Source organism: Peromyscus eremicus, chromosome 3 (genome assembly GCF_949786415.1).
Source record: "Peromyscus eremicus chromosome 3, PerEre_H2_v1, whole genome shotgun sequence".
NCBI classification, from domain to species: Eukaryota; Metazoa; Chordata; class Mammalia; order Rodentia; family Cricetidae; genus Peromyscus; species Peromyscus eremicus.
In genome coordinates this window covers 44,102,107-44,126,240 of record NC_081418.1, presented here as the reverse complement: position 1 = coordinate 44,126,240, position 24,134 = coordinate 44,102,107, and the positions used below count along the sequence as shown (strand labels likewise).

Genomic DNA, 24,134 nt, shown 5'->3' with positions numbered 1-24,134 from the left:
AAGTCGGCGGCCCCCAGCCCCGGCCCCTGGGCACTGCCCGGCTAGTCTCCGGGCAGGGGTGGGGGCAACAGCGGCGTGTCCGGCCCTGGGCTGCCAGGAGGTGGACGCCACTGCCCAGGGAGGCGCGCAGAGGCTGGGAGAGCGCTCCCCGGTGGGTCCCCAACGCACTCGCCGCCGCGCCCGGGCAGCGGCCCGACCCGGCTAGCATGGGCGGCGCGGAGTGACGCCGCCGTGCCCGCTTGGCATCAAGGACATTCAGCCCGCGGGGGTGGGGACGAAGGGGGGCAGCCCCGCGTCGCCGCCGCAGCCCCTGAGAGCCACCACTGTCGCTGCTTGGGCTCCGGGGCTGGGCGGAGGAAAGGGGTGCTTGGAATCGATCCACATTTTCTGACCTTTTTGTTGGACATTACGCCCACCTTGGACGCTGCAAGAGGAGCTGTCAAGCCCAGCAGGCTCTGATTTGGCCCCCTCCGTTTTCCTCTGCTGCTCGTGGCTTCCCGGTGCCTCGGTGGAGTATTTGCGTTCGGGGCTGGGGCTGGAGGAGGCAGCCACACGCGCGCACACGCACACGTTCAGAGGAGGGCGAGAGGCAGCGGTACAGGCACCATCTGCAGTGTCAATGCGGCGCTGGGGCTGAAGGAGGGAAACGCCGCTCTTCCAGGTAAGGAGGCACCGGCCGGGCTCAGGGCCAGCTGGGCAGAGCGGGCGGAGGTGCGGGGTCCGGTCCTGGAGTCCTCGCCTGCTCCGAGCCATCCCGCTACACACACACACACACACACACACACACACGCACAAACACACGCACACGCGCACACACACATGCATATACGCATACCCTGAGCTCACGCACCTGCCCACGTCCCACCTGGACACCCGCGTAGGTGCAGCGCAGCGCAGCGCGGAGCAGGGATTTCCCGTGTTCTTCTCTTCACCGGACCTAGACTTCTCTTCCCCAGGACTTTCAGGGTGGGATTTTGTAAATGACTGACTCTTCTATCCAGCTTGGTAGGATGAGGGAGCGATTTTGCTGTTTCTAGCTCCTTTCATTTCCTAACTGGTTTTTACAAAACAGGAGAAGTCATGGGAGGTCTTAGGAGACCCACCCAGTGCAATTGCGCCCTTGGCTTTTGGACACTAGGATTTTTACCCCCTTTTAATAGGAGAAACACAGATATTTAAAGGGCAGGGATTTGGAGATTGTGGTGATCGCGCGCCTGGGAGGAGGCCACATAAGCAACCGGGGCTGCAGTTCTGTAGGGCGGCGCATATGGAACAGACTCTGCGTTTCTCTAGTAAAGGCAGCACACACGCCTTTCCGAAGCGTGGCACTGCTTCCCCGGAATGTGCCGGGATTTCAGGCAGGGAGGGGCTTTCACATCAAAGCTAGAGGAGGGATCCTTGTCTAGGGAGGATGCTGCGGTCCTTTAAGGAGGATCAAACCTTATTCACGTTGCCAGTCAGTGGTAGACAGCAAGCAGACAGGGCTTGGGGACACAGCTTTGTGGCCACCCCCTCACTTCCTTATCCTTCTCTGTGCATGTGAGGCGATTTCCCCCTGTGCCGTTAGCTAACACCTGTCACATGGCTTTGGGGTATGTGTCTGAGAACACGAGCTAGAAGGAAGGGTAGAGCGGGATTTAGACTTTTCAGGGAGAACCGACTGAACACACTGGCATACCTACCCTATGAGGGTCTACTAATGTCCCCCAGAGTTCAGATCCTCTGCATGCAGAATGGTTTTCCAGAAGCCAATGGTTCAAGTTGTACTTCCCAGAGCTCCCCACCCCACCTCACCCCCGCCCCAGTTCCAGAGCCTGCTCATTTTGAAACTTTTCCTAGAATGGATGGGGGTGGGGTGGGGGTGAATGGAGTCCCAAAGTGCTTTTTCATGGCTCCCCTATTAGACTCCAAGAGAGACTTCTTGGGGGCCTCAATTATTGCAGGGAGAAGAATAGAAGGTTCAAATAAATCATTATGTCAGGCTTGAATACACATATGGAAAGTTTCTATGTTTCTATAGCTGTCCCTTTGTGGTGTTTTGGGGGCATTCTGATAAAAACGGGATATGCTGCTTCCCTCTTTATGAGACCATGTGTTCAGAGTGTCCTACAAACCTACCAAAGAGAGAAATACGTTGGAAATCTTCCAGAAGGTGAGGGTCAAGGAGCAAACACTCTGGAACAAGGAGGCCTTAAGTGCAGGTAGAGGATTTCTGGTGCCTTATAAATCCCGAAGATGGGGTGCAGCTACATAGGGTTTTTCTTTGCACTCCCAGCCCTCCTGTTTTTCAAACTTTTTTCTAATCCTGCCAAGGTCTCTCTGGCTAGGCTTGGTGGGTGGGTGGGGGGAAGCAGACGCCCCAGGAGAGAATCTGTATCCCTGCTGTGTGTGGTGTAAGCGGCCCTTTGATTGATTGAAAAAGATAGCTGGGATAAAGGAAAGCTTCTCACAATGAGAACCCAGATCAGGGAGAAACATTTCTTTTTAAGAATGGTGGGTGTGTACACATCCAGCTGTACACACACGTTCTTAGAGCCTTGCCAAATGCAGTCAGCTTGTCCAAGCATGGGTGACAGGGGTGTCCACTTCTGACTTCTGGGCTGTGGAAAAACATTGGTACATTATAGCATGCACACACTTGGAGTGTGTGGATGGGGAGGACCCACATACTCATACATATGGCTGTGGCACATGATCTGTAACAAGCAGTGAACTATAGTGACAATGAGTATCTCCCAGAGAAGCATTCTCTCACCGGACCTGTGAGGGGAGGAGGCTGGGGTGCAGATCCCCCCTGTCACAACAGACTCCTGCTTCTTTCTCTGTCCCCCTCTTCCCACAGCCTCAGAATCTGTCATTTTAATGCAAAGTCGACTGTCATTATGCTAGTTATAAGCTAACACTGGAGCTCAAAAGAATCCCCACACTTTCTGCACTTATCATTGGTTTCTAGGAAAAGATAGACAGTAATTAACTCTCTCTCTCTCTCTCTCTCTCTCTCTCTCTCTCTCTCTCTCTCTCTCTCTCTCTCTCTGTGTGTGTGTGTGTGTGTGTGTGTGTGTGTGTGTGTTTCATTTCCTGGTTCTTTTTGCCCATCCTTGGAGTATACCACAATATCCTTGCTCTACTATTCTTCTGTGGACTTTTATGTTTTCTGGTCTACACTATAAGGCACCCAGTTGCATGCACTAGGAAAGGCCCGAACACAAATGTTTCTCTTTGGTCAGCCTTATTGAGGCTGGAAGTTGTTCTGGAAGCATTCCTGTGAAGAGCAGGCATGGTTCATCCATGATCTGCTCTGCTCTCACTAAATCCTACACACACACACACACACACACACACACACACACACACACACACACACACACACACACACGGGGCCCTGAAAATGTTTCAGGGAGGAATTTTTCTCCTAGGCAGCCAATTTGCTCCGGTCTCCTTCCTTGTCTCTGTCTTCCTGCTTCAGCTCCACTCCCTGCAGACAGGGAGATCTGCATGGCAGAATCTGCCTACACTTGGCCTACTGGTCCTTTTAATCCCAAGGAGGGCTGCTGGGAATTAAGTGGGGGGCTTTCTAGGGTGGTAACATTCCTTCCTTGGGGAGAGAGCTCAGGGGGATGGGTTAGTAACTGCTCTGAGCTCCTAGGTATTGCCAGGCTTTGATGGGAAGAAATTATAGCATCTCTCCTCCCAGCCAGCTAGGGGGCATTTCTTAGCGGCTCTCGCCCAGTCTCAGCAGAGAAGGTACTGCACAGACAATGCCCACTGGGGACCTGTTGGAGTGGCTCTCCCACTGGCTGTGATGGGGCGGTGGCGATACTGTGAACCTGCCTGCCTGCGGGATGTGATTTTGGCTTTGATTACTCTGCAACGGATGTGTCCTTCTCACCTCGCCTCTTATTTGTGTCCAGTGCTCCCTGATGGGAAACTGGTCCAGGCCCTGGGCTGGTGTGTGTGTGTGTGTGTGTGTGTGTGTGTGTGTGTGTGTGTGTGTGTGTGTGTTTCATTTCTTTCCCTTGACACCCCCTTTCCTCCTCCTTCCAAGGCCTGTCCCTCTCTCCCGGTACTTGTGAATCCACCTCCCAGTGTTGTGCTTGTATCCACCAGCCCATTCACCCTCAAATTTGCGGCACTCCGCGAAATCAATATAACACGAATTTAACGACAGCTGGATGATTAAGTGTTATTTATATTTAAAAGCGGCATTTAAAAAAGACGTTGTGCTAATAAATCAAAGAGCTGTTTGGGAGATGCACATGATTAGGGTAATTGCCCCGGAGGCTCCAGTGAGTAATGCTTGGTCCACACAGAGCCCTGCCAACACTGTCTCTTTAAAAGCTAGTCCTTACTGTTCCCTCCCCTACCACCCACCTGATCCCTTCTCACTGTCCTGACTTACTCTAGGTCTCTCTCCTTTCCTTGCTTCCCAGGCTGCAGATATTCTAGTTAGGACAGGAAGGTGGAGCCAGCAAGGAGACAGGAGCAGCAGGCTGTGCCACTAAGTGGAAGGAGGTGGATCTTAAAAGGGAAGGCAGGCAGGGGTCCCGATTCCCCGCTGGGGGTCTTCTTCCAGAAGAAGGAGGCTGCTTCTTCACTTGCTGTGAAGCAGAATAGTTTCTAGAGGTCCTGAGTGAGGAACCCTGTCCTGTGATCATGCGGTATCAGCCTCCCCAGGGAAGCAGCTGGGAGAACACTAGTATTGGCTTTAGCCCTTATGGAAACACCGGAATGGAGAGTAGTGCTAATTAATGATGAAAGTGGTGGCCAGTGTTTATGAAGTACTTCCTTTGATCTTGCATCGTTTGAGTACTCTAGATGGGGTTGCTTCCTTTATTCTTCAATGGCTACTGCTGTCCCTATATCCTCCCAAAGGAACTGAGATGAGGGAGGTTCCCCACTTTGTCCGAAGTCACAAAGCCACCAAGTGGTGGAACCAAGTTCCAGTGCTGAGCAGTCTGACCTGGCTTCTTGTCACCAAGCTGCTTACCATGTGAGGCTATAGGTACTCAGCATGTCACCACCCCCTTGCTAAGGGAGTGGGAGAGTGGGGCCGGGGTCCTGCTTTCTCCTTTGGATTACCTCTGGCCTCAAGCAAAATTTTCTATTTGTTGAGCCTCAAATTTCCCTATTAATTAAGGGGAGAGAGTCTCATCCTTGGCTGAGAGTGGATTGGAAGGTTGCATGGGTCCTTCTAGCAGACCACTCAGCTCTGAGGTTGACTGTTACTTTATTTGGAAATTTCTGTTTTTCTCTGGGAAAACGCAGAAGACACGGCTGAGGGAATGAGCAGAGTCTACATCTTTGCTTTGGATTTTGTGCAGCTCTGGGTTCTTTGTAGTCAGTATTTCAAATTGCTGGTGTTGTGGAAATGATACTCTCTCATTGAATGCTCCAAGTAGCCTGTAAGGTGGGGTATTGTGACTTACCATTTTGATGGCATGAGAACTTAGGCTGAGATGACAGTTAAAGATGCCCCAGGCCCAGGTTGCTAAGCAACAGATGGCCAGTTCACTGTTGGGCAAAGATTCATGCTATGGCACTGCTCACGGGTGGTGCTCTGTAGCTGTTCTTTCATTCATTCACTAGCTCTAGGGGTCTAAGTTTTAGAGTCCAGAGGCAGGGACAATGTCATGTCATACTAGGTGGAGGTTGGTGCCCATGGCCTGCACAGGGAGGGCAATCCTGCAGCTGTAATGGAATATGGGATTTAGAATAGAAGAGGAAAAGAAGGTGGAGTGGGCACAGGCTGAGTGGAGCCGCTGGGAATCACATTATGAAATGAAAAGATATACAAAGTAGGGCCCCAGGAAGCGAGGCATTATGGTGGGTGTTGTCCCGCCCCAAGGCTGCGGCTCCCCAGTCTCAGTCCCTCTGGTCTACGTACTCACAGAATAAGAGAGACTCTAGTGGTTAGGGTTTCCCTTCAAACTTTCAAAAGAGAAACTTTCATTCCATGTACAATGTAATTTGCCTTTCTTCTACACTGTGCAGTTGGGGAGGTTAGAAGCAGCATGCTTAGAATTTTATCACTTCCCCCTGGGTGGGTGGGTGAGTAGGTGGGGCAAGAGTAGGGGAGGCAGAAAGGGCTCAGATTTAAACCAACAGGTGCCTGTGAGTTCTGAAGCATCCTAGGAGCCTGGGGCTGTAAGCTGGAATATCCACTCCCCTCCACGGTGCCTTCCATGAACCAGGATTCGCAACAGCAAATGGGATTTTAGGATGTTTTGTCACTCCAACACAAAACACATCACTGGCTAAGAGGATCTTGTCTTCACAGTCAATGTACTGAACCCAGCCTAACGCAATCAATTCCCCAGTTCTTACAAGGGCAAGTCTTTCATTATGAAGTGGGAGGAGAGGAACATTTGGAGATGAAGTCACTGAAACTACAGCTACGGCGGCAAGTCGTTCCTGCTCATGCCTGCAGACCAAGGCTTCCCATCTGACATAACCCATGACGCTCTTCTTGGGAGAGCCCACCTCACTTATCCCAGGCCAGCGAAGTGCCCAGAACCAGAGGGTGAAGCAAACTGGCCCTGGGATTTAGCCCAGAGGTCAAAAGGAAGGAAAGTAAGCAGAGCAGAACTGGTGGGCTGTTCCCCTTCGCACGGGGCTAGAGGCCACGGTAACAGTGGGCACCGGGTTTTCTGTTGAACCAATCCACGTGGCATGGTAACAGTGCAGAGGGCAGGGGGCGTGTTTCCACACTCTTCATCTCTGTCTTGCTTCATCTCTGTCTTGTTGGTTGTAAATACCAACAAGAGAGCAGAAATTCCCAAAGTCCATTCTGCGGTTGTGTAAATAGATGTTATGCACACCACAGTTACCAAGTCTAGTAAGTTTGAGACACTAAGTAAGTTAAAGGAGTTAGCTAAATGAGTTTCTTGCCATGGGATTTCTCAGAGACTGTAACATACCAGCCTGCTCCACTGTGGTATAGCCTTGGAATCCATCAAGAAATAAACACCGCCGTGTGTGTACATTTGAATGCCTATGTGTGTGTGTGTATGTGTGTGTTTTCGTGTTCATATATATGTCCAAGTGTCTGTGTGTATATGTGGAAGCCAGAGGTCTATGCTGAGAGCTTCTCCAGTTGATCGCCAGTTGATTTTTTGAGTCAGAGTCTCTCACGGAACCTTGAGCTTGCCAAGTTGGCTGGACTGTCTGACCAGCGAGCCACAGGCCCTTCCTGTTCAGAATCCCAGTGCTGGGATCATAGTGCCTATTGCTGTATCTGGCTTCTTTATGTGGGTGCTGGGGCCTGAACTCAGGTCCTTATGCTTGCATTGTGAGTGCTCTACTAACTGAGTCATTTCTGTAGCCTGTGTTTTCTTGGGACTTATTATTGACCGAATAATTTCAGCTGAACTTTTGTAAGCAAGTCCTGGGTTCTGGCGACTATGACGTTTCCAGGTCCTCAGAATTCTAACTCCAGCCTCAGCATCTGCTGAGCCATCTCCACACCCCACCCTTCCCTTTGTCCTTCGAAGGCAGTAGAACTTCTCAGGCATGTGGACATATTCTTAGATTCATAAATGTTCTTTGTGCTTGGTAACCACTGGTGTTATAGGAAAAGAAGGCTTTGGATATAGCAAAATGTAAATCTCAGCTTGGTCATTTAACAGAAAAGGGATTTCTGGAGAGATCACTTTATGTCTCAGTACTGCCAGTTACAAAATGAGAAGGTTGTTCTAGAGTCGTGATTTAAAAAATATTTAATATAAAGAAGAGGAAGTCTTGTTCAACTGAAATTTTATATGAAAGTCTAGTGGCCAGAAGAACTGTAAACAGTATTGTTCTGGCCAAAGATGGGGATCCCTAGCCTGTCTTAAGGCCCTGATCTCAGCCCAGCTTTCCCAGATGCTGGTGTGACATCACTTTATTGAGAGATGGTCAGGCCCAGGGCTGGACCTCTGTGGTTCCTCCTACTGTGTCTGATAATAGAACTTTTACAGGAGTCTGGCCTTTGCTCTGAAGGAAGAAAGACAGTAAGAGCTTTGGGATAACAAGGCTGGTATGAGTTGTCACTGGGTCACATTGAGGGGGAGGCCGGAAGAAGAATGGCTGAAACTAGAAAGAAGGTGAAGTGATCTTTCCTCTTTTGCTCTGTGGATCAGTCAGGTTCATTCTCTAATATTTGACTCCTGAGTTTTATTGAATAATAGAACATTAAAAGAAGCCACAATATCTGGTGCCTCATATTGGTCATCATATGTATCAAGTTTTTCTCTGTCCCACCAGCCAGCTCCCAAATAATGATGTAGAGACTTACTATTAATTATGAAAGCTCAGCCTTAGCTTAGGCTTGTCCCACTAGCTCTTATAACTTAAATTAACTTATATATGTTTTTATTAATCTACATTCTACCACATGGCTTTTACCTCTTTCCCATTCTATGTGTCCGACTCATGGCATCTCTTGGATGCTTCGATTCATCTTCTTCTTCCTCCCTCTCTGCCCAGAAGTCCCTCCTATACCTCCTGCCTAGCTATTGGCTGTTCAGCTCTTTATTAAACCAATCACAGCAATATATCTTCACACAGTGTACAAATATCCCACAACAGGGTGGGATAGGACAGATCTGGGCAAATACATCAATTGAGCCTCATGTAAGGACTGTGCAGCTCTTCAGGGTCTAGACAGTGAGACAGGAAAGAATTCGGTAATAAAGAACTCTCCAAATTCATAGAATTTTGGCAATCTTAGCCAACCACACTGCAGGTCACCCAGCCCATAGTCCCAACTGAAACTGCATTAGGAATGAGTGCTGGCATTCATAGGGCTATTACTACATTGTTTTTTGCTCTTGCCAGTGAAATTATTTTATGAGTTATAATGAGCTAATACTGATAAAATTATTGAGCTGGTCATAGTAGCAATAAGAAGAGATACCGGACGGGTATCAAGGCATTTTCCTGATGTTGAGCTGTGTTAGTCCCAGGAGTGCTTTCCAGCGCGGTATGGAGGCATCCCAGGTACTTCTGCTCATGTGAGCTGATGGAACAGCTCATGGAGTGTGGTGTCGTCCTGGAACAAATCGCTTGCAGATGGCAAGGGATGACTATATTTCCTGATGTCCTAGATTGAGAGGAGCCATTTAATACTTCTTTTATACTCATTCCAACCCAGAGTGTATGTTTGAGTCCTGTTGTAAGCATTGAAGTGTGGTATAATAGAAGATATTTCTGCATAAAATGTTTCTTTAAGTTGTTGCTTTTAGCCAGCCCTGTCCTCTCTGAGGTTTGTTTGTTTGTTTGTTTGTTTATTTATTTATTTATTTATTTATTTATTTATTTATTTATTTATTTATGGTAACTCTTGCACTTTGAAGCGCTTCTCAGGTCAAGCTGGGCAAAGGTGCAATGATCACACTGCGTTTGCGACCTCTCTCAGCTCTTTCCCCCATTAGAGGCTGACCCATCTTCCTTCCCTAGATGCCCTTGATTTTAACTACTGACGGATGTGAGCAGCTCCCTGGCACAGAGACCCGGGTTTGCAGAGCAGTCTGCCTGAGAGTTCTGCGCTCCACCCCTGCTTGAAAGCGTGTCTTGTGCAATCAGGAACTCCATTCGTTCTTCTCCACGATGACAAAGAAGCTGTTGCCCGGCAGGGGCAGTGATGACAATTGAAATCATGTACAACCTGCTCTCTGTATCCACGGGTTCCACATCTGTGGATTCAACTAACTGTGCATTGAAGATATTAAAAACAATCATATTTCTACCAAATGTGAACAGACTCTTTTCCTTGTTCTTATTTCCCCGCACAATGCAGCCTAATGACCATTTACATAGCATTTCCATTGTATTAGTGTTATAAGTAATCGAGAGATGATTTAAAGTATACAGGAGGATAGGCCTATGTTGCTCATATGCAAGAATTATATCGTTGTATATAACAGTCTTGAGTATCTGCAGTTTTTTATCCATGGAGTGTGGTGTCGTCCTGGAACAAATCGCTTGCAGATGGCAAGGGATGACTATATTTCCTGATGTCCTAGATTGAGAGGAGCCATTTAATACTTCTTTTATACTCATTCCAACCCAGAGTGTATCTTTTTGAGGTGATCAATAAATATTTGCTGAATGTGCAGAATGGGGGTAGATAGGGTGCAATGGACTGTTCATGTTAATGGGCATAGAATCAAAGTATCACTCTCTGTGTGAAACTTACTGTGGGTTAGATGCTGATAGATGGAGAGAGATGGCCAAGCTAGTTTACCCAGAGCCTCGTCCACTGAATGTCCCCTCCTCATGCTCCAGTTATAAAAATTACATGGCCAAAAAGTTCTGCAAGATACCTTCTGTGTCCTGTCCATCTTAAGATGTATAGCAAATGTATTAAAAGGAAGCCTGTTTATTATTAACCATATGTTTTACAGTTTATCTGGCAGTGGGATTGCTTTGTGTTGATGTATTTAAATCTGTTGACATCTCCTGGAATAAGTATTTCATTTGGTAGAAAACATTTTTGGGATGGGGATGTAGTTCAGTGGTAGAGTATTTGCTTAGCATGTTCAAGGTCCTGGCTTTGTTTCCTAACTAGAGGAGTAGGGGAGAAAGAGGAGGAGGAGAAGGGAGGGGAGGAGGAGGAGAAGGTGGGGAGGAGGAGGAGGAGGAGGAGGAGGAGGGGGACAGTGGCAGCAGCAATATTATAGTAGATACTGTCCTTCAATGGGATGCTTTTAAGTTCAAGGTCAGCTTGGAGGAGAATACACTAGGAAGAGGAATCCATTGTATTGGTAAGTGAAGACTTGTGGGGTTCAGCTTTCAGAGATTCTGCCCACCTCTTGTCGCTATCAAATGCTTTTGAGGACCCAGAAATGACTGAATTCTTACAGAACTTCTTTGAGCATGGCCACATGGTCTACGGCAGGTGCCTATCTTCTGTAGGGATTGTTTTCAGAAGTGTGAATGCAGCTCTGGTAGATCATGGACTTGTTTCCCACAAGCGGTCCTTTTCTGTTGCACATCATTGATCAAGGTGGATACTTGCAAAACACATGAGTAATGACATTCTTCTTTTCCGTCTCCCCCAACTCTAGCTGCTCTTAGGGAATAACAGGCCTTAGAATAACTGACAAAGAGAAATGCTCTTTATCAAATTAACAAGTGAGACTTGCATTATTGAGATACATCTCTAAATTTTGAATAGTTGAAACCAATTTTCTCCTGAGATGTGTTGGGGAACCTTTGCCAGCCTAAAAGGGGATGAAGGTTTGTGATTTACTATAAATTCATGGCCTTAACCACGAAAAAGTGACCCAGAGATTGTATTTCCTATAGGAATCATTTTAACCACCTGTTATTCACCTTAGATAGGCAAATTGTGTGTGGGGGGGGAGGGGATGGGGCTGTGAACTGAAGTTCCTAGAGACTTTGTAGTTTGACTGGTTAGAACTTCATGATTTCAGAGAGTTAGGACATTGCAGATGGGGAACCAAACTCTTCTTGGGTTATCATTAGTCCTTTCAGTAGATATTCATTGCTGACCCCTGTGTCTGACTTAACATCCTTTTGACTATCAGGTAAAACATTCAGAATATATTCTTAGTAAACCATTAACTTCTGTCAGCCCCTGAAGCTAAGAATGTCATTGGGTAGCATCTGAAACCTATAGCAGAACTTCCCCACTTGCTGTATCCACCTGCCCGTGGTGTCAGTATTTGGTAAATGTGTTAACTTATGACTGCTTTTTGATCTGTGTTCATAACAGTTTATGAAATCATTTCTCATAGTGGATCCTGTTAACAGAGGCGATACGAAACTGTGTTCCTAGATCACAATCACTCATATTTGGCTCAGTGTAAACTATCTCTTACATCCTTTGGAAGGAGAGTTGTGTTTTGCATTGACAAGGGTATCATTTCAAGTGGCATTTGGCTTTGGATTACCCAGGGACATCAACTGATAACCTGCTTGCCCAATTGTTGGGTCTCCAGTACCCTCTGCCTGAGCACTAGTTCCATTCCAGAGTGAGTAAGGGTTGCTAACACACACACACACACACACACACACACACACACACACACTCACACTAACAAAATTCCCCTGAGACCCATTCATAAAGCATCGCACTGGTGATTCTATCAGCATTAAACTGTTTGGTGACTGAGTTTAGAATTATAGGAATCGGAGAAATGAATTAGCAGTAAATCAAGTCCCAGCTGAGTTCAAACCCAACTGCAGTGAGTTTTAAATTTAAACTATCTTGCTCTGATGAAGCAGTTTTGAGTCAAGCACTGGAGCTCTGTTGCTCTTGACTTTGGAGAATGTGGCAGCCTCTCTTTGATGGAAAAACTCAGACAGCTGCTTGTATTGATTCCTAGCCATGTTGGGAAATTGTCACTGCATTTCTTTCTTATGAACTGTTGGTGTTCTCTCTCTCTCTCTCTCTCTCTCTCTCTCTCTCTCTCTCTCTCTCTCTCCCAGTCCCTTAAAGTAGGAATCCAATTTGCAGGGACACAGCAGAGGGCAGGTGGGAGAGGGACTTAGGCCCATGGGGCAAGGGGGCAGGGGGACTGGGGACTGGAGGACTGTTTATCAGTTTCTCTTTGGCCCTGCCCATGCCAGGTCACAGGGAAGGAGAGTCTGGAGCTGCTTCGGGTGATGTCTCGTGGTTTGCTTCCCTGTTTGGGCCATATTTGAGTTTTCCTTTGGGGAGATCAGCACAGACGATCAACAAAGAGAACACTCCGAGGAAGCAGCACAGACTGTCATGTTGTGGTTGTCAATTGTGGTATAATAAGAAGTCATCTACGTATACAGGGTCCCCTGACTGGAGCTTGTCGGAAATGTGGCTACAGCTTCTCTAGGCTGATTTTTTTTCCCTCTCCTGCAAAATAATCCTGTGGTTTTCATTTTCAGAGCAATTGAAGAAGAATTATGTGCTGGTCAGGGAATAGAGAGGCCTAGCTTCTAATCCCAAGTCTGCTGAGTATTCTCCAGTCAGTTCTGTCTGGGTGATGCCTCTATTTCTCTTTCTTTAAAGCCAGGACTAAGCCCTCTGTCCCCCACCTGCAGGCCAGGAAGATGAATATGGTTATACATAATAAAGGCTGGGGTTCAAAAAGCAGAGTCTGTTTATACACAAGGTCAAAGAAAACCCGGAAAGAGCGCTGAAGCCGGGCTTCCCACCATGACTCCTTTAGCTTCTCCCCGAGTTTGCTGGTCTGGTAAAGAGCTGGAAAGGATTAAAGCCATTTGCTCAGGGCCAGAAAGAACAATGCAATGGGGACAGCAGGAGAAAGTGGGCTTGGATGCTTAACACCAGAAATGAGGAGGTGGGGGGGAGAGTGGGGGGGGAGTGTTGTGTCCCAGTCTTGGTCATTGTAGGTTGAGCTGTGGACTTGGGAGAAGCACTCCATCAAAGTAGACTTAGATATTTTAGCTAGAGAAGTTTGCTGTGATGTTATAGATTTTACCAACTATTCTATCAGCCATTCATTCAGCCAGTGTCTGTTGAGTACCTGCTACGTTGCCAGAAACTATGGAAGGATTGGTTTGCACAGGAAAGAGCCTCTTTCCTGTCTCTAGGGAACAGTGTATTATAAATATTAGCACAGTATGAGTAGAATCTAAATGATACATGGTAGAGCTGGGGACATGATGAGATCATAAGTGGGCATGTGTCCAGATATGAGGACACAGAGATGACCCTTGGCAGGAGGACATGCTAAACTGAGTTTCGAAGGGTTAGTAGAATGGTAAGGACATACAGAGAGGCTTGAGGCAGAGGAGACAGCATAGGAAGACATGGAGAGATGTGAGAGGGCAGCCCTGAGGTCATATGAAATAGTTCAAGGCCAAGTGGGAAGGGCTGGGTAGGAGCCAGGTCAGGGACAGCAGAGGTGTCCCGGGGAGGGATGTACCCTGTAGGTTGAGCTTTGGGGTATTCCAAGGAAGAGACTCAGGCTGATCGGATTCCCCCGTAGAAGGGTCTCAATGGAGACCAGCTGGGAGCAAGGGTACTCAGACAACTCAGAGGATACCTGAGCAGGGGCTGAACAAAGTCAGTGGGAAAAGTCCTTGAGAGGTATGTGGGGGTTAAAGTTAATGGTGGTAAAGGTGTTGGGAACAAGGGAAGGGGAACTGGGGATTCCTTATAGGTATCTAACAGGAGCAGCTGGTGGTAAGTGAGATCCTTTATAAAGCGGAGGTTTCTAAATGGAGACAGGGCTGGAGTATGGATCGAGAGAGCCGTAATACTTTCCTATCTGGATATAGCAAACTGAGGGATGTATAGGGAGTCAGGGAGGAGGTGCTCAGAGACCAGTGGCTTGAGCTTCCTCTACTTACCCATGTTGTTTTAACCTCTGTGACTGTGGACTTTTAAGAGCTCACTTTGGGAGCTGGCAGCAGCTTGGTAAACAAGGAAAACCCATGTGTGGATTTTTACATTTTTCAAGTGATTCATGTTTTGAATTAAACATGCTGTCTTGAACAATTTACTTGAGATGTTTCTAGCAGTACTCCAGGCATCCACCTATATTAGGAGAGTCTCACTATTTTCCAGTGGGGGGAAAAAAAAAGACAGCCCTGGGAGGTTGAGTGGTACCCACACTATTACAGAGCAAGCTTGGACAAAAAGATGGCGATGATGGAGAATGATAGGTCTTGGTTCTGCTCATTTTCTTGTTCTGTTTCTTGGTGCATATCCCCCCTCTCCATTTCAGCAAGGCCACATTCAAAACACCATGGTCTAGTGGAAGGAGTTTCACCAACCTGAAAAATGACAAAGTGATTTTGACCTTGCCCCTCAGGAATAATGACTTGTTTATCTAGTCCAGCATCCTGGGTGATAGGAAGGCATGATAAAAAGATAGGGAAAATTAGGGGGCCATGTGGAAAGGAAGAAGCTTCTCATCCTGGGGTCTACCTTGCCTTTCCTGCTGAGAGTCAAAGACACTTGAACACAAGCGATAAATCCAGAATTGCCTGCAGAGATAATGTGTGTTTTCCTAAAGATATCTCAAACAAGAATGCTGAAACAACACACTACACTTACTTAGGGTCAGAATGTTTGTGCCCTTGAGCTTAGGTGTGCCAACAGTCCACTCTGATCCCTGAATTTAAATGATGCTCCTTATGAAGCCACATATGATTTCATTTACAAAAGCAAATTCTTGAAGGTTGGAGAAAGAACTAAAGTAGTTCATGTATTTTCATTTAACCTTTACGCTGGGCTTTAAATCTTATTGTAAATAATGTAAGAATGTAACCTAGAAAGCCACAAGATTACATACATACATACATACATACATACATACATACATACATACATAGTGCCATGGTAAAGACAACTGTGCTGGCTAATTTTATGTCAACTTGACACAGGCTAGAGTCATCAGAGAATGGAACCCCAGTTGAGAAAATGTCTTCATAAGCTTGGGCTGTAAGCAAGCTTGTAGGTAATTTTCTTAATTAGTGATTGATGTAGGTGGTGCCATCCCTGGGCTGGAAGTTCTGGGTTCTATAAGAAAGCAGACTGGGCAAGCCATAAGACCAAGCCAGTAAGCAGCACCCTCTATGGCCTCTGCATGAGCTCCTGCCTCCAGGATTCTGCCCTGCTTGAGTTCTTGTCCTGACTTCCTTTGATGCTGAACAGTGATGTGTAAGTGTAAGCCAAATAAGCCTTTTTCTCTTCTATTTGCTTTTGGTCATGGTGTTTGATCACAGCAATAGTAATTCCAACTAAGACAAAGTCTAATTAACTTGAGAACTTGCACCCATGACTTAGTTGATTTTCCCTCTGTTTCTTAAGTATCTCTCTGGCTCTCTAACATTCAGACTTACCTTAATAAACTCACTAACTTTGTTCCACTCCAGCCTGCCCTAAAATTCCTTCCTACAGGTAGTCTGGGATCAATTTTTACCTGAACAGAGGTCCCTAATGGGGGGGACACCTCAAACTACTGGTGGCAGGGCTGGGTTGCCTATCATTTGAACATTACTAACAGTAAGAGCCTGTCTGCATAGTCAAGGTGACTGGATAGGTCTGGCTTGGTCCAGAGTATTAAAGAAAATTTTATCATTCAAATGCTTTTTAGACAAGACAGGTTCCATCTAGGGAGCTCCTGGTGTGCTCATACTTTTGGTTCACACAGGTATGGTGAGGGCAATTGAATTAATACACCAAGCAGAGCTTAGCACCTAGTCGATATTAAAGCAGTGTTTTTCTTGTCTTTGTGACATGTTGGAAAATAGGCTAACATATCTGTGTCATGTGCTTAGCATTCCATAGGAAGGTTTTGTTGTTTCGTTCTGTGGTCCCTATTCACTGCAAGAGATGTAGACTAGGCTGGTAGTGAATCTCTAATTCTGTGTGCCCATTCTGAGGGCTCAGCATAGGAACCGGAGAGAACAGGCCATTTACTTTGAGTAGGGTTTGGAAAAGAAATATACCCAATTCTTTGAAGTCTATGCAGACCTTTTGGGCACCCTATGCCTTCATAGAAAGTGATCAGTCTTAGGTGAGTCCTGGAGGGCTCAATGCAGGATGCCTGACTAACACAACCATTGTTCTGACCAGTTCTTTAGAGCCAGGGCTTCCAAAAGTTTAGCCCAGAGGCCACCTGTAGCTGCAGAATTTCAGCGCAGTTGCAGGGGAGATGATGCATATGCTTTCTGCTGGATTGTTTCTGGGTATCTCAGTTGATACTAAACATGGCTGACCTCTGGGCTTCCTCATGAAATGGAGCTAGAACAAGAGTAGGGTGGGGGCACAGGCAATGCTTTGAGGCACTCCCCTTTCAATAGTTCTACAGAAGCAGCAGGATTCCTGTTCATTTCTACTCACACCTCTGTATCCAGTTTTGTGCATGCTTAACTTTCTCAGGATATTAAGTACCAATGAAGCTGCACTTCTGTCCTCGGAAGAGTCAGTGGTTTCTCTGGTTTATCTGGTAGTACACTGTTTCCTTTCTGGGGGGCAGAGAGTGTGGCTGGAGACCCTGGCAAGGGAAGTAACGTAACCACAGTGCTTCTGGTCAGGATGGAAGGGGAGCTGTGGACACACCCAGCTCTCCTGGTTGTGTTCCCTACACATGTGTCTCTACCACACCGCTGCAGTGCCTGTACAAGTGGGGATCTGAGTCCTAGCCACAGCTCTCTCCAGGGCCTGACAGAGGTATGGATCTCCACCGCTCCCTCTCCTCCTGCACCGCCTTCTCATTGACCAATGTGTTATTAGACAGCCTCAGACGGGCAACTGGTCATCTGGTCAAATGGGAAGACTCCAGAAAAGAGGCATTAAATGTTTGGGATTCAACATGCCAACCATGTACCTAGTGTCAAGTTGCCTGGAGACTCTGGGCTGATGGTTAGCCCCAGACTGTGTGTTGGGTAGAAGTGGAGAGAGCGAGCTTTGCTGATGCCAGCCCTCTTTGCATTAACTGCTCCTACTCATTCCATTCCCCTTCATTCCTCCTTCCAGGACTTAAGCAAGACTGGCCTTTCTTGGCAAATACTTAGACACAGACTCATTAAATAATTTGTATAAACCGTGTTTATGTTACTGGTTGTCATTATCCAGTGAAATACTATTTTATTTGCATTAGGATTTACAGTGATGTAATCGCTCTCAGTTTTAATTTGATGAGGCCTGGGTTGGTGTGTTCAAGAGAGCCAGAGTATAAGTCTAAGACATACCACACAGCCAAATATAGAAGACAAATTCTGCAACTGTCAAATAAAATTTCTCTGGCACATATTGTTTTGAAAGAATGGCATTTTCACCTAATACTTCTATTTGCAAACTTTAAAATATTGCCAGGCATGGAAGAGATTTTAACTGGCTAACCAAGTTTTTGAATGCTCTTACATTCCAGCCATTTCCTGGGTCCAGGCGTTTTTGTGTGGCAGCCGTAGCTTACTTAGAGACTCTCTATAATGTCAGGCTGCCAAGATTTTCCTGGTAAATTGCAATTTATTGACTTTATTTTGGGTATTTCCATTTACTTAATTGCACATTTCTTGAGAGCAACCATCTTCTTCCACACATTTATAATTCCCGCTGGACCCAACATAATGTTTGATTTTCTTCTTTCTCTCCACACACTCACTAGGTTTTCTGATCTTCAAAAGAGAAGTGCTTTTTGTTTTGCCTTTTAAAAAGAATTATTTTTTATGATAGGATTTTATGTTATAGCTCAGGCTGGTCTTGAATTCCCAGTGAACCTCCTGCCTCAACCTCCCCAGTTGCTGGAATTGTAAGCATGTGCTACCACACCTGGCTAAAAAGAAGAGTGTTTGAGTGTCCAGATGGTGGAGGACATTAGCTATTGGGAAGCCAGTGAGTACTCAGGAAGTGGGAAGCAGTTTTGCAGGACATCTATATGTGGAGATGGCTATGCGTTAGTGTGTCTATAGCCATCGGGAAGCCAATGAGTACTCAGAAGTGGAAGCAGTTTCAGGGGGAATCGTCATGTGGAGGTGGCTATGTGTTAGTGTGTCTATTCTGTTTAGTCATCCTTACCTCCCAGTGGACGGTGATGGCATCTAGTGAGCTGGAGCTTGATCACCAACTTACCATATCTCATGGGAGGCATGAAGGGCTGTTAAGTCTTCCTTTCCAACATGAAAACACCACAGAACCAGGCTGATTTCCTGTTGTCTTGGGCTGGAAAATTCTGAGCTTTTATAAATATTTTTGAAAAATGAGAAATATCACCTGGTTGTAAAAGTCCAGGAAATAGAGATCTTTCCTTGAGGGCACAAGCAATTGCCCTTGGCAGCTGCTTACCTATTTTCATGTCTTCTCTTCCCCACTCTTTTTATCTTCTGTGAAGAAAATATCAAATAGCGGGCTTTTGCCAACTCACTTCCTATCTGTCTTGTCTGAGTCAAACATCCTGGTGGGGTTGGCAAGTTGTGAGCCTTTGCAGAGGATGACGGGAACATCCCAACTCTGGTAGTAGTTAGACAGGCTCTTTTTCTTTTGTTGTATCTCCGTGTTGATTAGTTAGGGGTGACTCTGTCTCTGACTGGCCAGTCACAACGTGCAGCAGGTGAGTGTAGCAAAGACCAAGGTCAAAGTCACACGCACAGCAGGCTTTAGGAATTAGGAGCGGCACTGCCCACTTTCATTTTGGGTATGTTTTATATGATCTTCTGCAGTCTGGTAGTTTTTACACACACACACACACACATATATTTCCTTGAAATTTAAAAATCTAAACTTATTTTAATCACATTTAATTTGGGGTGGAGGGACCATTTTTTGACAGATTGCTTCAAAATGTGGGTCATCCCAATCAGTGGCCTGAGCCTTACTGTAATACTATGTGACTGCTCTTATATTATCTCATTTGACCTTCCCAAATCTTGGAATTTGTCACCTGCTAGTTTGATAAGTGTGATTCTCCATCTTCATTCAAATTACTGTTAAAAATGTGAAAGAACCTAGCACCAAGGACAGAACCCTTTTCCAGGACATTTCCTGGAGAGCCTCCATTCTGAGTTTGACAAACAACCACTGAGTTACCTTCTCTGGTCTGGGACACAGCGGAGTGTCAAGGAACCAGCATAGACTCTGGAGGCAGACAGGCCCACCAGTGCAACATGACTTCTGCCAACACCATTATAGGGACAGATTGCTTTTAGTAATGGCAGATAAGTGACGGCTGTAGCCCTCCTTCTGTGCCACCTGCCACTGGAGGCAGGCTACCAACTCACTTCATCCTCTCCTACCAGCCTTTTTCCATCATCAGGCTCACCCCACTCTTGCAGGTGAGGGAGGACCTGCTGTCTGTCTGTCCCAGTTGGTCTAGTAGGAGACAGATTGCTAAGGTAGCAAGTACCTCCAAGTCCCCTCCCCCACCCCCCAACACACATAGGGCGTGTAGGACATGCAGGTGGCAGAGGCTCCTTCTTTTGTCCCTGGAGTGGGGCAAAAGTCTTTTCTGGACCATCTCCAGAAGAGAAAGTTTGCAACGCACTGTTCTGGTGACTCTGGGGGGTTTATCTGAGGTGGAGGCAGTAATACTTCGATGCAGTTCCCGTCCACCTGCTGGTGCAGGGGTTCTCAACCTTCCCAATGCTGTGAATGTTTAATAGTTTCTCATGCTGTGGTGACCCCCAACCATAAATTATTTCTGTTGCGATTTCATAAGTGTAATTTTGCTACTGTTAGGAATTGTAGTATAAATATGTGTTTTCCAATGGTCTTAGGTTGTGAAAGAGCCTTTCACAACCTACAGGTTGAGAAACACTGTTCTAGTGGGATCTGTGGGTAGACTGCTCTGAAGGCTGGAACTCAGACATAATGGGAGCCCTAGATAAGAATAGATCCACAAAGGGCTCTGAGCTTGTCAGACACTTATGCCCATAGGGCAAAGATTTCTGGAAGCTACTTCTAACCAATCACCTGTCTTTGATATCACTTTTCAATGAAAAATTCTTCCTAACATCCCTCATGTTCATTAACAAATCCAGTAATGCCTGCTGAGACAGTGTGGTTGGAACACTAAGTATAGGCTCTGAAGAAGGCGCCCCGCCCCTCCCAGTTTGCCAGCTCTGCGTGTATACCTCTCTGATCACAGTGTTCCACATGCATAGGAGTTGAAGTGGAAAGCTGAAGTAGCCAAACGCACATTAGTTCTCCTTTACTCGGGGTTTCACTAGCCATAGTTTCTGTTACTTACAGTCAGCTATGAGCCAAATATACTAAATGGAAACTTTGAGAAATTTTAAGTTTAAAATCATGCACTATTTTGAGTAGCATGATGACATCCCATGCTCTAGGGTTAGTCTCTCCCAGGACACCAGTGATCTCTTTACGCATTATATCCACATTGTGTATGCTACCTGCCCATTACTCAGGGCTGTCTTGCTATGGTTTTCACAGTACTGTAGTGCTTGGGTTCAAACACTACTCAAGTGGTAGACTAAGGCTATTTTCACAGTGCGTACATCATTCGACTTCATACCATCTCATCACATAGGGACCACACAATCACAAGTAGAGTGAGTCACTACAATTAGATATTGAGGGAAGAGAGAGATTTCCATAGTTATACTATATTAATCACAGTATATGTTATGTTTGTTGTATTTTATTATTACCTAATTGCTAATCATTTATTGTGCCTAATTTTTAAATTAAAGTTTATCATGGGCATGCAGGTACATGTAGGAATAAGCAGTATATATGATATTCAGCACTATACACATAGGAATAAGCTGTATATATGGTATTCAGCACTATAGTTTTGGGTACCCAGGGGGACTCTTCAAATGTATCAATTATGAATAAGAGGAAGACTACTGTAATTTACCAATATGTTAGCTTCTTTGGCTGTGTCCTTGAATACGTTACTTAGCTCCTCAGCTACCCAATTTCTCTATCACTAAAAGGTTGGATAATACATTAAGGGCTACGGTGACAGTTAAATGACACACAAGGGAACTAGTTTGTGTACTGTTTGACATATATTAATTGTTTAATTGGTAGAAACATCCACGATGTTGTGGATAGTTATTCCCTGCTCTCCAGACCTAAAACTTTCTAGTTCTGCTTCTTGCCACCCTGCACTAGACCAAAGCACTTGAATCCTCTTGGTTTGCAGTCACATCTGTTTTTGTGCTGGCCTTTGGCAATCCTTGGGGTTCTGTGACCAAGAGGAAGAGCAGGTGGCAGTTCCTAACCACATCCATTCTGGCTCTCTCTCTGAGTATGACCTCTTAAAAAGGGACTTCAAATATTTACAGGGATTCCTTCACTTTGGGAAAACTCAAAGATTCCCCAAGAGTCTAGATTTAGCAGCCATGTTTACACAACCAACCTGGGCACAGTTTGGCCATTTATTTTGCTAGTACAAGCTTGCAAGTGTACTTTATTTTTATAGAACTTGCAGAGGTGACATGGATAACGCTCCTCCAGACCGTAGGTATGCTTATTGGCTTTTTATTCTGATTTTCTACCCAGGACTCTAACTGTGGTTTTAGGAGAGAGGATGCAGGAGATCCTTGGCAGTAGCTAACCACTACTAAGTACTTACTGTGTGGATACTGTGCCAAGCACCATAGGACATAATCTGCTAATGCTTGCCTGCAATGAGTCCCAAGGCTGATACGGTTCACTGGAGACCAGAGAGGTGTGTTCAGGGTGTGTGGCATCTACAGACTTGAGTATGCTCAACTGTATCCAACTGGGATAGTTATGAAAATACCCTATTTCTGCTTTGTTCAGCCCTAGGCCCTGGTTTCCTGCCAAGGTAACCTTAGACCTCATAGCAAGGGCCCCTGAGATTTTTTTCACAGTGTGTGGCCGTCTAGCCAATCAGAATCCATTGCCTCGAGGCCTCCTGGTTGTCAGAGAATGTTCAGCTCTCCTGGGCTCTGGAAATAAGTCACATCTCTTCATGATGACACACTCTTCAGCTTGGAACATTGCACTATTCACAGGCACACTCTTACAGGGAGAAGAAGGAACCATGGGTTGACTGTGGTGAGGGATGGGGACAAAAGCTTGGAGACCCTGATAACCACCTCCCCCCTCTGTATTTTGAAGATGATGGGGCTGCTACCAACACAGTTTAGCCACATCTGAGTAGGATGGGTTTCCCACTGTAGGGCACACCATACTGGTGAACTGTCACTTCTCTTCTGGCCTCCAGAGAAAAGTAGGAGTCTCTGGTACATATTTCTCACTACACCTTCACCCCAGCATTTCTGTCACAGCCATCCTTTATTCTTCATCCCATCTACAGTGACAACAGAAGAGCCTATGGCCCAGAGAGCCTGTGCCATTGCTGGAGTGTGTGTCCTGATATTTTTGGTTTGAAAATAGTCATCATCTACATATCTGTGTCTGTATCTATAATCTTCTGCCACCATCCAAACAGTTATCCTTGAACAAAATTGAGGAGTTACATTTTTCTGTAAGCACACCATTCAATGTCTCCTTCACATCTCTTCTTTTCTTTCTTTAGACAGGGTGTCTAATCCTCTCTACTGTAGTTTATTTATTTTACTTAATTTATTTTTAGATAGGGCCTCAGTCTGTAGACTAGACTGGACTTGAACTCACAGAGAGCTTCTCCTGACTCCTATACTATAGTTCCAACACCCGTGTCCCAGAGGTGAGAAAGCCATTTTCACATGCTCCATTGACAAGTCTTGCTTCTTCTTGCACAGGAAACTATTTTCTTTCTCTTCCAGAATGATTTCTGCTTACCGTGTCCTGATTGACCAGAGGGGACAGAATTCCCTCAGTTTTGCTAAGCATCAGGGTAAGCCAGTGAAGACCCAGATGTCACACCCTCCCTTTCTTCCTTCCCCTTTTGTGACCCCTCCAGTATCTGCTGATCTCAGGGACACAGATGTGATGGAAAAGGCCCACTGAGACAGGGCTTTCTTACATGTTTTCACTCATGGCCCCTGTTGCCTGAGACATTCTTAGGCGATCCTAAGTTTATAGGTATATGAAATAGGTTTATAACCCAAACATTTTCTAATTATAACTCATAAAGAGTTTATTTTAAAATAACGATTTGGCAATTATATATAGTTTTGCCATTTATTAAAGATTAAAGCGAATTTGCATACTAGTAAGGTGGGCACACTTGTTTATTTTTACCTAAAGAAATAAATCTTGGCTGAATATTTGATACTGGCAGACACAGAACATTCTCAGCATTTTTCAGAGTTTATCATCAGTATTTTGATATTATAATCATCAGTGCAAAGAACTCCACTTCATAGAGATGCACAGCACAGAATGTCAGAAGTATGGCAAGGTCCATTTTAGAAATCGTTGGAAATTCTGTCCTAATCTGAAGCCAAAATTCATTTAATCATCTTTTTAAAAAAATGAAACTTAAATTGGCAACTCAAACAGCAAGTTTAAGAATATTTATTTTTATTTGTGTGTATGAATGTTTGTACATGTATCCCGTGCTTGACTGGTGCCCCAGGAGGCCAGAGGTGGGCACTGGGTCCTCTGGAACTGGGATTTATGGACAGTTGTGAGCTGCCACAATATGGCTGTAGGGACCAAACTCATGTCCTCTGCAAGAGCAGCAAGTGCTCTTAATGGCTGAGCCACCTCTCCAGTGCCTCAAACAGCCAGGCTTTAAAAAACTTGTATACATTATTCTAAAAATTCTTTCTATTCTTTTTTGGAGATTAGAATA

At 45.7% G+C, this 24,134-nt stretch overlaps 1 protein-coding gene across 1 annotated transcript in view; it reads left to right on the top strand.

The window, feature by feature from the left end:
* The first annotated feature begins 226 nt into the window (after nt 1-226).
* The window catches only part of Plxna4 (plexin A4), a 450,775-nt gene continuing 426,867 nt past the window's right edge, over nt 227-24,134 (top strand). The window contains exon 1 of the mRNA XM_059257015.1: nt 227-661. The gene's annotated coding sequence lies outside the window, so the exon portion shown is untranslated. The remainder of the gene's footprint in view (nt 662-24,134) is intronic.